Raw genomic sequence first — 13,953 nt, 5'->3', positions numbered from 1 at the left:
CCATAATTGACTTAATCCACTGCACCATGATGCCTTTAATAGAGTGTTTTCACTCTGTGCCCCCAGCTGATGAAATTATGGGCTAGAACCCAATATGCCCTTATCCTCAAAGTAAGGAATAATTGATTATTTTGTTACTTGTGATGAAACAGGAATTCCTGACACTAAAAGATATGGATTTGGGTTTGTTCTCACAACTTCATTATTATTAGTTAAGCTACTAAATCTGATGTTTGCAGAATGATAAAATCAAATGGCCATGGGGGGGGGGGGATTTTGTTAAGAATCATGTGATATACTGAAAGGCAGAATGGTATAGTATGAGGGAAAATATTTTTTGTTGTTGTTGACGGCACACAAAGAAAATGTGTTTTGTGCCCAGAGTTACTACTAGTAGGGAAACTTGGAAGAGGAGAGAGGTGAAGTAGAAAAGGGCATTAGGAATGGTTTATGGAGTGGAGTATAGATAATGTATCTGCAAGTGTAGTCCACTTAGTTTTTATATTGAACAGGTTCATCTCCTCGTGTCTTGTTGAAAAGATAGGAATGGAAAATGATCTTAGAAAATACAACTCACAGTTGGCAAAGGAGTATCAATCTATAAAGTAACCCGTCTTTTCCTTCCCAACTATCCTGGGAATATGGAAGTTGGTTCCATATCTGGCCACACCAGCAGAGAACTTATTGATGTTGCATGTCTCAGTTAAACCTGTTGCTTACTTTGTGCCTTGATTGCTTCTTCAATATACATTACATTATTCTCATTTCTCATGGCCTTGGTAACTGAAGTTACTGTGGCAACCAGTTCTATTCAAGTTCCCAGGGATTGTCTTGGGAACAAATGTTCTAATCACTTAAAAATCTTCATGTGTTCCATGGAGGAGGAAGTATACAACCTACAGGTGATGTCCTGTTTCGATCCCTTTCAAATCCCAATTTCCTATCTGGAACTCCCACTGAACTGGCATTGCTTCAGCATTTATCCCCTCTATATTTTGATGCCAGCATATAGGCAAGCATGGTAATGAGCTTTGGCTATTCCATTGGCTTTGTCAGTTTCCCCCTCCATTTATATAGGTCCTGGGGTTCAGGGAAGCCATTAAAAGACCAACCAAAAGAGTATCACTCTGTTCCCATGAGATAATACTCTTGTTTCATGCCTAACTAGAAATTGTGGTTGGAGACAATATCCATTATTCATTTACTAGTAGACCTCAAATTGGTCTCTGCAGGCTTTCATACATACTTAAAAACTTCATAGAGAGACAGTTTGTTGAAGTCCTTTTAGAAAGAATCTCAGAAAAGAGCAGCAGGTATAAAGTACATGTCCTGTTAGAGCCTTCAGATTGAAAAATGTTAGAGCCATCATCATTCCATTCAGATATATCATCAGTGCTCTTCAGTTCACACTATAAGAACTAAAGTTTTACCATGCACTTCATCATAGTCCAGAGATACATAGCAAGCACTTTGTTGCCTTGAGGTAGGTTCATGGACATCTGCTTAATACTTTTCTTCAAGAGAGAGCTAGCTGAAGTGGCCATGTTGGAAACTGTCATGGGCCTGGAAGCATGCAGGAACAAGATGCCACAGGCATCATAATTATGAGATTCTGATTTCATTCACTTACTTCAAACAGAGGGCTTTAAGAAAAAATAGAAATTCTGCCCAAGGCAACAACTCTCAATCTTGTCATATATATTGCCACTGTGTAGTGTTTTATTGTCTCCTGTTTTCCATTCCCATTTGACTTTGGGGAATTGTCTAGGAGTTTGGATTCAAAAACTCTTCCTTCTAACATCCATTATTTTGTTTACTTTTAGTAGACTTTGCCTTATCTAAATCCACCAATATCTTTCTCTACCATCTTTTCTTTGCTAGCTATAGAAATGGCTCAGAAGAAATAAATATTCATATATTTCAGGAATATATCTTATAATCTCATGAAAAAAGAGAAAAAGAGAATTTTCATTCATTTAGAAGAAGGAAGCAATGAACTAAACTATTACTGTAATTTCTTTTGAATGTGTGGATGGCTATAGGAGAGAGGAGAATAAAGATGAGGTCAGAGCAAACTTTGCATACCAAAAAAATACAAATCTTTTGGTTTTTAAATTTAACTATTCACAAAGTGATATTAGGATATGCCATTATGAAATATAAGCTATGAAATATTTATAAATTTTCTTATAAAATATTATCATTGTTCTTATCATATTCACTTTAAATTTAACAAGAGACAAATCAAAAAACCTAATGTTTCAATTTGGTACATCCTATTAAATAGTTATTTTTAAATTTGGGGAAATATGCCATAAAAAAACTTATAAAGAGTATAAAGTCTTTCTACATGATGATAACAAAATAGATGAACCTTTGGGAATTCTTTACACAATTATTTCAAGAAGCAAAGACTTATACAAAACTAAAAATTATATAATTATATTAACTGGCTTCGTGAATATCATGAAATGATACAGTTTTTGTGATCAAACTAATCAGAAAGTTTTCTTATCTTCTCCCCTTCCTACACATATATAAGCAAGGAGTAAAAGAATAGAAATTGCCCAAATGTTCCACCTTGAGCTAATTTTCACAAATGTGGGTTCAGTGAATTACAACTTTATTCTGAATGTGACCTTAAAAAAAGAATCATTTTGTATAAATTACAAGCAAAAAAAAAGGTTGACTGTAATTTGTTGCACAGATAAGAATTTTTTTTGATAATAAAGCTAAATGTATCTGTGACCATGCTAACTAATAAATAAATATCTTCAAGCATACTGCTGTGTCAGGTACTATTAATGAAATGAGTCTAGTTCTCATTATCTTCCAATATACTTCTTTCTAAGATTCTGGCAAAGCTCCACCCCTTTTGCAACAGTCAAGGAAATGTGAAAAAAAAATTTTTTTTAATATTTATTTATGAGAGAGGGGAGGGAATGGAGAGGAGACAATTTGGATCAGATAGTTTCAGGAAATATATGTTGAAAATTGTTATAATGTAATTGAGAACATAAAAGATCTTTGAATAAAAAAGATCTATTTTCTCACACATTCCTCTTATGCATGTCAAGTTAATGAAGAGGAAATAATATAAGTTATGTGTTTTGATACAGAGGTTGCTGGAAAATATGAATTTATATTATTTTCTTCTTTGCTCCTTCTTGGAAGAGAAAATGTCAAACTGATATTTAATAATAGGCTTCAATAAAACAGTGATGCTAGCTTATGGAGAGAGATACATATTTATTATTTTTTCTAATTAATGATTTTACTACAGATCTCATCAACATTCTCTTTGAAAAAATGTTATCTTGCAGAGAATGACTTTTTAAAATCTAATTTCCAAAAATTCTTGGCCAATTTATTCCATTTTTCTTGAATGAAATGGAGAAACCTAAAAACCATCAATCTAATTTTAAAGATTATATGTGTTTAGAACGTTTTTATTAAGATGTGCTTATTTTTCTGAAGGGGAACAAATCTCCTTTGCTAGTCAAAAAACATTCCTCTTTCCCACTTTTTCCTTAGTAAATGAAGACAGGATGAACAGCTAAAATTACTAATTGGTTTACTGATCAGTTGTACTTTGTTCGATTGATTTGCAATTAATTCTGGTTTGTGGTGCACTGAAGAAGACGGTTGGCGCCAACCTTTGAGGCAAATGATACTTAATACCCTCTAAGAGAAATGTGGGGCCAAATATCAATACTTTGTTTGGAGGCTGGTCCAACAACTATTCACTTAGTATTTACTTGCTGAGCTCTCTGAAAATAGTAAAAATCACATTCATTTGAGGATTTTTCTACAAAACAAATGGATGATCATTTAGGCCTAGAGTTGAGGCAGGGAGATATTTGAAATATGCTTAGTACCTTAAACAAGCAAAATGGAAAAGTGAGGGTTAGATGAAAGAGAGAGGCGGTGTAATGAATGAGGTACTTTTCTTGAATTCATGAGCATCTGGATTCAAATACTACCTCAATCACTTTTTTACTGTATGATTCTAAGAAAATCACTAAAGCCCTTCATGTCAGCCATAAATTAATGGTTGGATTTCAATGCTATAAGACTCCTTAGAGTCTAAACTATAACATCATCCAATGAACTATGTTCTATTAAAGGTTTCATCCAGTTCTAAATCAAACGAATATAAATTACCCATATCTGTGGATATCAGGAATTTTCTATTTATTCAATACAATTGTGTCACCAAACACTGTGACCAAATGAGAATTAAAATTATAAATCACCCAATTATAAGGAAGCACACATAGTGGGTGTAAGAAGGGAGCAGTAGAACTCCATCTGGAACAGTGTAAAGAACATAGATTTAATAAGGAATATAGTTAAAATGCCAATTATTTCAGTTTTTTACTCATTGTGTTTATGACATAGAGCAACACAACCACTCTAAGTCTTGATTTTTTCAACTGTAAAATGTGAGGTGAGACTAAATGTTCTTTGAGGTCTTTTCCATATATAAACCTATCTTGTGATCCTTTGCTATTTAAGAGGGATTTTGCTTAAAAGATGCTATTGTACTATCTGATGGAAAGGCTATCACAGGAAAAAAATTCTGCTTGTAATAGAAGAATGACAAACCTAACATGAACAATGTAAGTGGTATATTGTTACTCACTATATGTTTTTTTTTTTAAAGGAAGTCTTCTTATATGATAAGTAGAGACTCTTTGGATGATTTATGAGAAATCTGGATAGGAATCTGCTGACAAAGAAGCCTAGAGGAGTTTAAATATGCAGTGAAGGAAGGATCTTTTATTTCTTCAAAAATTCTATTATTGCATCTCTGTAACTATTCCTCCCCCTGAAGTTAATTACAACCTCTATACATTTTAGTAGAAAGAATTTTAAGATTTACAGTTGGAAAGAAAGTTGTGAAAAACACAATGCAAGTCATTTTATAGAAAAGCATACCTGAGACTCAGTGAGATTTCAAAATCACAATTGATCCTCTGAATTTGAACCCTATCTTTCTGACTCCTAATCCATTGTTTATTATAATACACCAGCTTAATTTCTATAAATTTTGATGGAAAAAATTAATCACTCAGTAGTCAATTATCTGGTCATTAATTTAGCAAAGATGATCTTCAGATTAGAAACACATTCACTCTTCAGGTCTATATTGAAAGTATCTTCAGCTTGCCAAGAATTTAGCAGAGTTCAATTTTCATCTGTGCTATTTCTGATATGGGGCTAGAGGTTTCTCTCTAGAAACCCCAAAATACAGAAATGTTCTAGGTTCAAGGGGACATAAGAAATTCCTTTATAGGAGTATCTACCTTCCCCCTCCCTGGACTTTTCTCTAGATTTTCAATTAACATAGGCACCTCCCAGTTACACTCTGATAAGCATTGGGTGATACCTAATCCTATCATCCATTGAATTCCACTGATCTTCCTTTATACCACCAACTTCAATGAATTACCTCATTCCTGATTCACCCCATCCTGCCATCCTTATCTTGTTGCTCCTCTTATCAAAAGGGTATAAAAATCTCAAACCCCATCTCCATGAGGAAGGAGTGTTCCATCTGCATACTTTTTCCTGGCCTTTAAACATGGCTTCCAAATGAATACATTTCTCTTCTTATTTTTAAGCTAAGTCTTGGAGTCTTGCATTTTTGCACAGGAGAGCCTTTCCTGAACCTCTATTTTCACTTCAAAGCTCTTCCACAACATTTCCATTCCACCAGAAGGACTTGAAGGTTTTTCAGGGGTGGGCATAACCTGTCTGGTGAAATCATGTATGAATTAAATTTAATAACAATAATAATAATAATAATAGTCATTCTTATTTTAATCTTTATTCCCACATTAACAATCATCATCATCACTACGAAGTATAAAAAAATAGAGTCCATCTCAGGCAAAATTGTGAAACTGAATGTCCTTAGTCTTCTCATTTCATGCCTTTCTTTCAGATGCCCCCATTTCTTTCTTTCATCTTAGGTTCTCTCATTTCAATTTCCCTTTACTTTCATTATCTCCTCCACTCTTTCTTGATCCTTTCCTCCATTTTCTTTTCACTTTTCTTCCTATATTCTTATTTTCTCTTTTCCTCTGTCTTTCCTCATGTCAGATATCTAGTAACTTTATACTTTCCTCTCATTAAAATGTGCTCTTAATGAAGGATGTGTTGAATTAATACAATGTCAGGCTACATTTATTAAATATCTACTATACATCAGGTCCTCTGTTAAGTGATGTGGATTCAAATACAAAGAATGAAATATTTTCTATTCCTAAAGTGCTCACATTCCAAAAGGAAGACAAGGAGCCTATACATAATTAAATAATAAATGACCAATGATGACCTTGTTTTATAGAATCCCCAAATTTGCCTTTGTCCCTTAGGAACTTGCCTTCAGGAAAGTTCCAGACTGACCCTTATCTCAGACTGAGCAATAACTCTTAAATTACCCAATGATCTTAGCCTAGATTAGTAGATATAATCAAATCTTAAGTACTCTTTTATCTTAGAAGTTTCTCCCATTTTATATTGGCCATAATCAACATATTAGAGGGTACATTGGAAAGGCAATAACCTCATTTTAGCCCTCCTGGAATCACATATGCAGTTAAATAACTTTCTTACCAAATAATAATTTCCCAAACAGTTTTCCTATTTTGTGTTATTACTATATTATATATTAACCAAAACTTTTTGGATTATTTGTTCATCATACTATATATAATTTCTCATCTAGAATATTGATAACATATAAGTTCTTTGCAAGTCCAAGAAGTCATGGAAACACATATAAATATGTATGCATACAGAGAGAGAGAGGAGAGAGAAGTGCTTAATGCTCATCTTGTTTATTTGATTGCAAAATCTTGTATTGTATCTTAGATACAAATACACATTTAAATTCTTTTTTTTTTAATCCTTACTTTCCCTCTTGGAGTCAATACTGTGTATTGGCTCCAAGGCAGAAGAGTGGTAAGGGCTAGGCAATGCGGGTTAAGTGATTTGCCCAGGGTCACACAGCTGGGAAGTGTCTGAGAACACATTTAAATTCTTACCGAAAAAATACCAGAATGATCCAGTATGTTATTGAATAGATTGGTAATTACCGTTGGAGGAAAGTTGAAGGAAAATTCCTTCACTCTCACAATACTTAAAATCATGTAAAAGTTATTCTCTTCTGATTTTAATGTGCAAGATATGTTGGGTTTAATTTATAAATTAAACTTTTTAGAAGCCAAATTCATAATGACCCTTTAAATATTTTCTGATTCTGATATCTTGAATGTTATTAGAAAACTAATATCTTCTCATTCATGTTAATTTCATTTAAATCATTTTAAATAAATTTCCTCAAAAGTTTTAGAAAATTATATGGTCCACATTGTCTCCTTCCCTTCTTTCCTCTCTGCTTCTGTAGCTGGAAAGAAATTCCATCTCGGTTATACATGTTGAATTTCATTTTAATATACATCTGAGTATAATATATCAGAATCACGTGCATACTAAGATTTTAATATTCCAAAGTATGATAGAAAGAATTGAACACAGAACCTGATCTGGTCAGATTATTGTTTTAAATACTATGTCTCATTAAGCAATCTAAACAATTATTTTGTTTGGGGAGGCAGGGAGGTCTACTGTGTTATTCTGTTGATACATATAGAGTGTGCAGCTCAATATGTTCCCCAAATTTTCCTCACATGAACTTCTGCATGGTAGTAAAGTCCCTCTTCCATATTAGATTTTTTAAATCCAACTTCAGAAATCTAAATTTATCTCTTCTTATTTAATTTTCTTGTCCCATTTTTCTAGCCTATTAAGATTTTTTTTAATTCAAACTTTTTCAAACGTTTGGTCAGCTATCCAACTAAAATCCAAAGCATCTGAAAAATTGACAAATGTGACATCTGTGCCTTCAACCACAATAATAAAATTCTACTAGGACCTTATTGCTTACCCACTAAGATGGCATCACACTATTTATGACTTCTCTCTGAGTCTATTAATCTTACCAATCCTAAACCTACCTAATTTTACCTTCATTTAGCTCATTTCTCTCAAACTTATTCATAAACATACCATGAGAAACTTGTCAAACACTTAGCTGAAATCAAAGTATATCCAAAGCATTTTCCTTTTGTCCAAGTAGGAAATGAGATTATTTTGACATAACCTGTCCTTATTAAGCCATTCTGGCCATTTTAAACATCTTCCTCTTAATAACATGTGGTAGAATTTGCTGCATTCAGATGGCACATTCTTTGGTCCATACTTTAGGCTCTGTAGACCAGGGCTGATCCTCCAATAAGATTCCCCCTTTTTCAACTTAAAAGAAGGTTTACAGAGTCTCTAGCAGAATATATCTCTTTTAAGCACTTGGTCTAGTCTTGCCAGAAGAGTTCTTACATTAATCTCTTTGGATTTCATTACTTGGATTGATTTTGTCACTTATCCTACCAAAATACAGAGGATTTTTTTTTTATTCTTTCTCAAGACCTTTCACTTCATTAATTTTTTTTCTTTCAAGTATTCTAAGATTTTATGTAACCCTAAAAGAAAATGCTATCGAATATCAAAATGTATTGTACATATAATTCCTGAATTCTCCACAAACACATAACATGTACACACACAATACACACACACACACACACACACACACACACACTCACAAAGAAAATAAAATGCCTCAAAATAAAGGAAAAAAAGGAAAACACATCTCACTTGGGTAAAAAAAGAGAGAATAGCCCAGGGATCACAGTATCTGTGGGAACCAGTAGAACTTGGACCATAACCACACATTCTCTGAAGCAGCAGAGCAGAAAGGAGGCAAGCCAGAACAGAAAGGAGTCCAGCCATAGCCACTAAGCCCTAGTAATGAAGGCAGAGCAGACAGGAAAACAACACACTTCTATGAGGCCTAAGGCAGTGAAGCTGCGGAGTACTTGAGACTACAAAATGGCAGATTAGGGACCAAATCAGCCCACTAGACAAGAGGGAAAGTGGCAGCATGTGGAGGAAGATCTAGCTGTGCTCCCCAGCAATGCAGAAGAGCCACCTTGTTGACAGACATAGCAAGAATCAAAGACAGCCAAGGCTACTCCAAGAACCAGAGAAGAGTAAGATTGGCCAAATGAAAAAGGAAAACTCAGATTCAAGGATGAAAATATCTTCATAAGAATTAGAATTGAGGAAATAGAAAATAATGAATCAATAGGACAGGGAAAAATTAATCAAAAGAATTTTTTTAAAATATAGAATAAAATCTGAAGTACCTCACTGAAAATAATAACTGATCTGGAAAAGATAGGCAGGATAGATAATCTAAGAATCATCAGAAAATCTGAAAGCTATGATTATAAAAAGAGCCTGGCTACCATATTGTGATAAATCATTAGGAAAAACTGCCATGATAGCCTTGAACATGGTTGGGGTGGGGTAAGGAGTAGAAGTTAAAAGAATCTACCAATCACCTCCTAAAAGCTATACCCCCCCAAAAAAAACACCCCTGGACTATTACAGCAAAATTTTAGAACTCCCTTGGGGGAAGTGAGGTGGCTCAGTGGATTGAGAGGTAAGCCTAGAGACTAGAGGTCCTGGGTTCAAATCTGAACTAAGATACTTTCTTGCAATGTGACCCTGGACAAGTCAGTTAACTTCCATTTGCTGACCTTTTCCACTCTTTTGCCTTAGAGCAAACACAATGTTGATTTTAAGATGGAAGGTAAGATTTTTTTTAATTAAATTTTTGCATCTCCTAGACTAAGGAAAAAGTACTGTAAGCACCCATAAGGAGAACAAAATTAAAATTCTGTGGAGCCACAATTAGAATTACACAGGACCTAGCAGGTTCTACATTAAAAGACTGAAATGTATGGAATATTATACTTTGAAAGGTAAAGGATCTAAGACTACAACTAAGAATTACATACCCAGCAACACTGATCATAATCCTTCTTGGAGGAAAAATTATGTTTAATGATGTAGAAAATTTTAAAGAAAATTTGATGACTAAATTTGACACTCAGGGGAAACATAAAGAGGTAAAGTGAAAATTAAAGCTTTCAATAAGGAAGAGTTGAATAGATTTATACCTGGGAAGGTGATGATTATTGAGACACTTAAGATATCTAAGATACTTGAGCTACTTAAGGTACTTAAAGTACTCAAGATTCCTAAAGGCCTTAACAATTTTTTTCACTTCTAGGGCAATGAGAAAGAATTTACATAGAAGGAAGAGAATAAGCTGAATATGAAGACTGATATCCAAAAAATAGTCAGGGTATGGGAAAGAAGAACACATGGGAAAAAGAAAAAAGGAGAGATAAGAGAGCAAATTGTATCATAAGCCAACATATGAGTCAATATAGTGGAGAACATGGGTGCAGTGGTGGGCCAAGTTTGAAACTTATTCTTATCAGCATTAACTCAAAGTAAGAATAATATTTACACTCAGTCATCTAGAGAAATCTACCTATAGAGAAGTAGGAGAGAAGGGGGAACAAGAAAATTAGGGGTGTACAAAAAGGAGACAAATTGAGGAGGTAGTGATGGGAAAAGATGTGTGAAAAAAGCTGAAAAGAGAGAGAGAAAAAGGTAAACGGAAGGAAAATAAGATGGGTGGCTTTAAAAGAAAGACAGAGACAGATATGGACACATGGACACACACACACACACACACACACACACACACACAGAAAGCAAGAGTTTCCATTCTATGCACTGAGTATCTAGGAAGCACTCTAGAAAAAATTTGGGTTTAGATTGACATGTCATACATATGCCAAGATAATCTTCAAATGGATATCAAAAACAAAATTAGAGGAGAATGAGAAGAAAAAAAAATTACCTTTCAAGTCTGTGGATAGGGGAAGATTTGTGACCAAGCAAAGTATAGGATCACCAAAGATAAAATAGAGGATTTTCATTAAATATTTTTTTTATTTTTTCACAAGAAAAAAATGTTATAGCTCCCTTCAGTTTATGAATAAATTGATGTTTTCTTTCAAAATATGGCCTTCATAATTCCAAGTGCCAATTTTTTCTCCTAATCCTAGAAAGTCATTATTTTTGACAAAATGATAAAAAGGTGTTAATCAAATCCTACTAACAAATCATCCTTGTTTGATATCATATGTAATGTTCTCTCTGCATAGTCTCAACCCCTACAAAGAAGGAAAGATGGTATATTCTCACTTCTCTTCTTTGTGGCCATACTTAGTCAATATAACTATCTGAAATTGAATTTGATTTTAATTTTTGTTGTGCTTCCATTAACATTGCTGTAACCATTGTATATTTAATATTTAATACTGAATTTATTTTGTACACACCAATATGTATGTATGCTGTTGAAAGGGAAATCTACCTCAAATGGAGATAGATTGTTTGGGAAGGACCTAAATGGATGGGTGATGGAAAACACCCACTTAGGGACCTCCCCAGGGCCAGTAAAGCACAAGCTCCTTGGGCTATAGAAAAAAAGTTTGTTTTCCTAATTGAAGTAAGGTGAAATGGTAGGTAAAGTCCTAACTCTACAAGATATAGAATCCACCCAACTTCTATGCACCTACTAAAAGGTTGCTCTTCTTTTTTTTCTGTAGGTCTTGCTATCAGCTCCCTGATCTTATCTAAACCCCAAAGCCTATCTGACTATCTTACTAAATAGTATGGATTATCTCTAAAATCCTAAGGAGGAAGGACTCACAGATATACTGATTCCTTACCTAAACCCTGGGGTTGGCTTCCTAGGTAAACCCAAAGTCCCAAATGACAAAACACTTGGGTTTACCTTAACCAAGTTGATCTCTGACTGGTTGATCTCAAACAGATAAATCTTAGATATGTAGACCTCTGTACTGCAGGGAAATGTAGGTCTCCTCCAAGGCAATTCTCCAACCCAGGATTTTCCTAATCTTTCCACAAGATTAGTCTTTTCCCAGGGGATGCCAGAGCAAAGATCCTCTTTACCAGCTAAGATGAAATTCAGATCAGAAGTGACCATTAAACCCAGTAAAACTCCCATATCCTCCTCTCCTTCCAGAATCTTCTCCCAGGGTTTGTGTCTAAATTCTTCTTTCTTCTTAAAGACAATCCATGCATTTTTTCTCTATCCCTTATCACTTTTCATTACACTGTTTCCATCAATAGAATACAAGTTCTTCAAGTGCCTTGTGATGTTTCTTTATTTTTTCTTTAATCTCTAGTTCCCAGCATAGTCCTGGAACCTAGCAGCCTCAATAAATACTTGCTGATTCATTGATTATATAGGCTTCCAATTATATTTAACTTAGTTTGCATTTGTTTACAGATCTTGTAATGCTTTTGGTTATTCCTAATCTTTAGCATTCCTTATGGCTAATATTCCATTATTTTCATATACCACAAGTGAAAACAAAAATTTGCTCTTGGGGAAAAAATGCTTTCTTTCAATACTTCTCTGGTGACACTTAAATTCCTTCCCACAGTAATTTCCTACTCAAGGTAGGCATAATTATATAAATACAAAGCAGTTAAATCAGTGGTCCTTATCACCTTGATACTAGTACTACTGTAATTAATAGAAGTTACTTGGATCCATTGCACATGGCTACAGTCACAATATCATACCAACAGGCATTTTGGGCCATCCTGAACTGGATAGTTGACTGGTATCTATTTCGTAATTTTGATGTGCCAGGTACTATGCTAAGTGCTGAGAATACAAATATCAGCAGAACAAAAAGCCTGTCCCTTTTCTCAAGGAGCCACATCCTCATAGGAAAATATAAGCCATTGGTTTCAAAATCTACAGAGATAGAATATAAGAAGCTTCAGAAATATGATCATTCTGGCAAGGGACATGGATAGGCAGTTCTCAGATAAAGAAATCAAAACTATTAACAAGCACATGAAGAAGTGCTCTACATCTCTTATAATCAGAAAGATGCAAATCAAAACAACTCTGAGGTATCACCTCACACCTAGCAGATTGGCTAACATAACAGCAAAGGAAAGTAATGAATGCTGGAGGGGATGTGGCAAAGTAGGAACATTAATTCATTGCTGGTGGAGTTGTGAACTGATCCAGCCATTCTGGAGGGCAATTTGGAACTATGCCCAAAGGGTGACAAAAGAATATCTACCCTTTGACCCAGCCATAGCACTGCTGGGTCTGTACCCCAAAGAGATAAGGGACAAAAAGACTTGTACAAAAATATTCATAGCTGCACTCTTTGTGGTGGCCAAAAATTGGAAAATGAGGGGATGCCCATCAATTGGGGAATGGCTGAACAAATTGTGGTATATGTTGGTGATGGAGTACTATTGTGCTAAAAGGAATAATAAAGTGGAGGAGTTCCATGGAGACTGGAACAACCTCCAGGAAGTGATGCAGAGTGAGAGGAGCAGAACCAGGAGAACATTGTACACAGAGACTAATACACTGTGGTATAATCGAACGTAACGGACTTCTCCATTAGTGGCGGTGTAATGTCCCTGCACAATCTGCAGGGATCTAGGAGAAAAAAACACTATCCATAAGCAAAGGACAAACTGTGGGAGTAGAAACACGGAGGAAAAGCAACTGCCTGACTACAGTGGTTGAGGGGACATGACAGAGGAGAGACTCTAAACGAACACTCTAATGCAAATATTAACAACATGGCAATGGGTTCGAATCAAGAACACATGTGACACCCAGTGGAATCACGCGTTGGCTATGGGGGGTGGGAGGGAGGAAAAGAAAATGATCTTTGTCTTTAATGAATAATGCATGGAAATGATCAAATAAAATACTATAAAATTAAAAAAAAAAAAGAAATATGACCATTCTGGACTGATCTTCAAAGGGTAGACTCCAAAATAAATCAGTTGTAAAAGAAGACTGGTATGACAGCATGATATTCCTAGTTGAGAAGGTCTCAATATCTAAGGGAGGTTCCAGGGTAAGTAGACCACCAAGTCACAGGAACA

The 13,953-nt window shown here is 34.8% G+C and overlaps 1 pseudogene; it reads right to left on the bottom strand.

Annotated features, from left to right (window-relative positions):
- Positions 1 to 248: 248 nt before the first annotated feature.
- On the bottom strand, positions 249 to 1,599 carry LOC130458024 (glutamine synthetase-like; annotated as a pseudogene).
- Between the last annotated feature and the right edge of the window lie 12,354 nt (positions 1,600 to 13,953).

This window comes from Monodelphis domestica, chromosome 3 (genome assembly GCF_027887165.1).
Source record: "Monodelphis domestica isolate mMonDom1 chromosome 3, mMonDom1.pri, whole genome shotgun sequence".
In the NCBI taxonomy this organism is placed as follows: domain Eukaryota; kingdom Metazoa; phylum Chordata; class Mammalia; order Didelphimorphia; family Didelphidae; genus Monodelphis; species Monodelphis domestica.
This window is presented reverse-complemented; position numbering and strand designations above follow the sequence as displayed.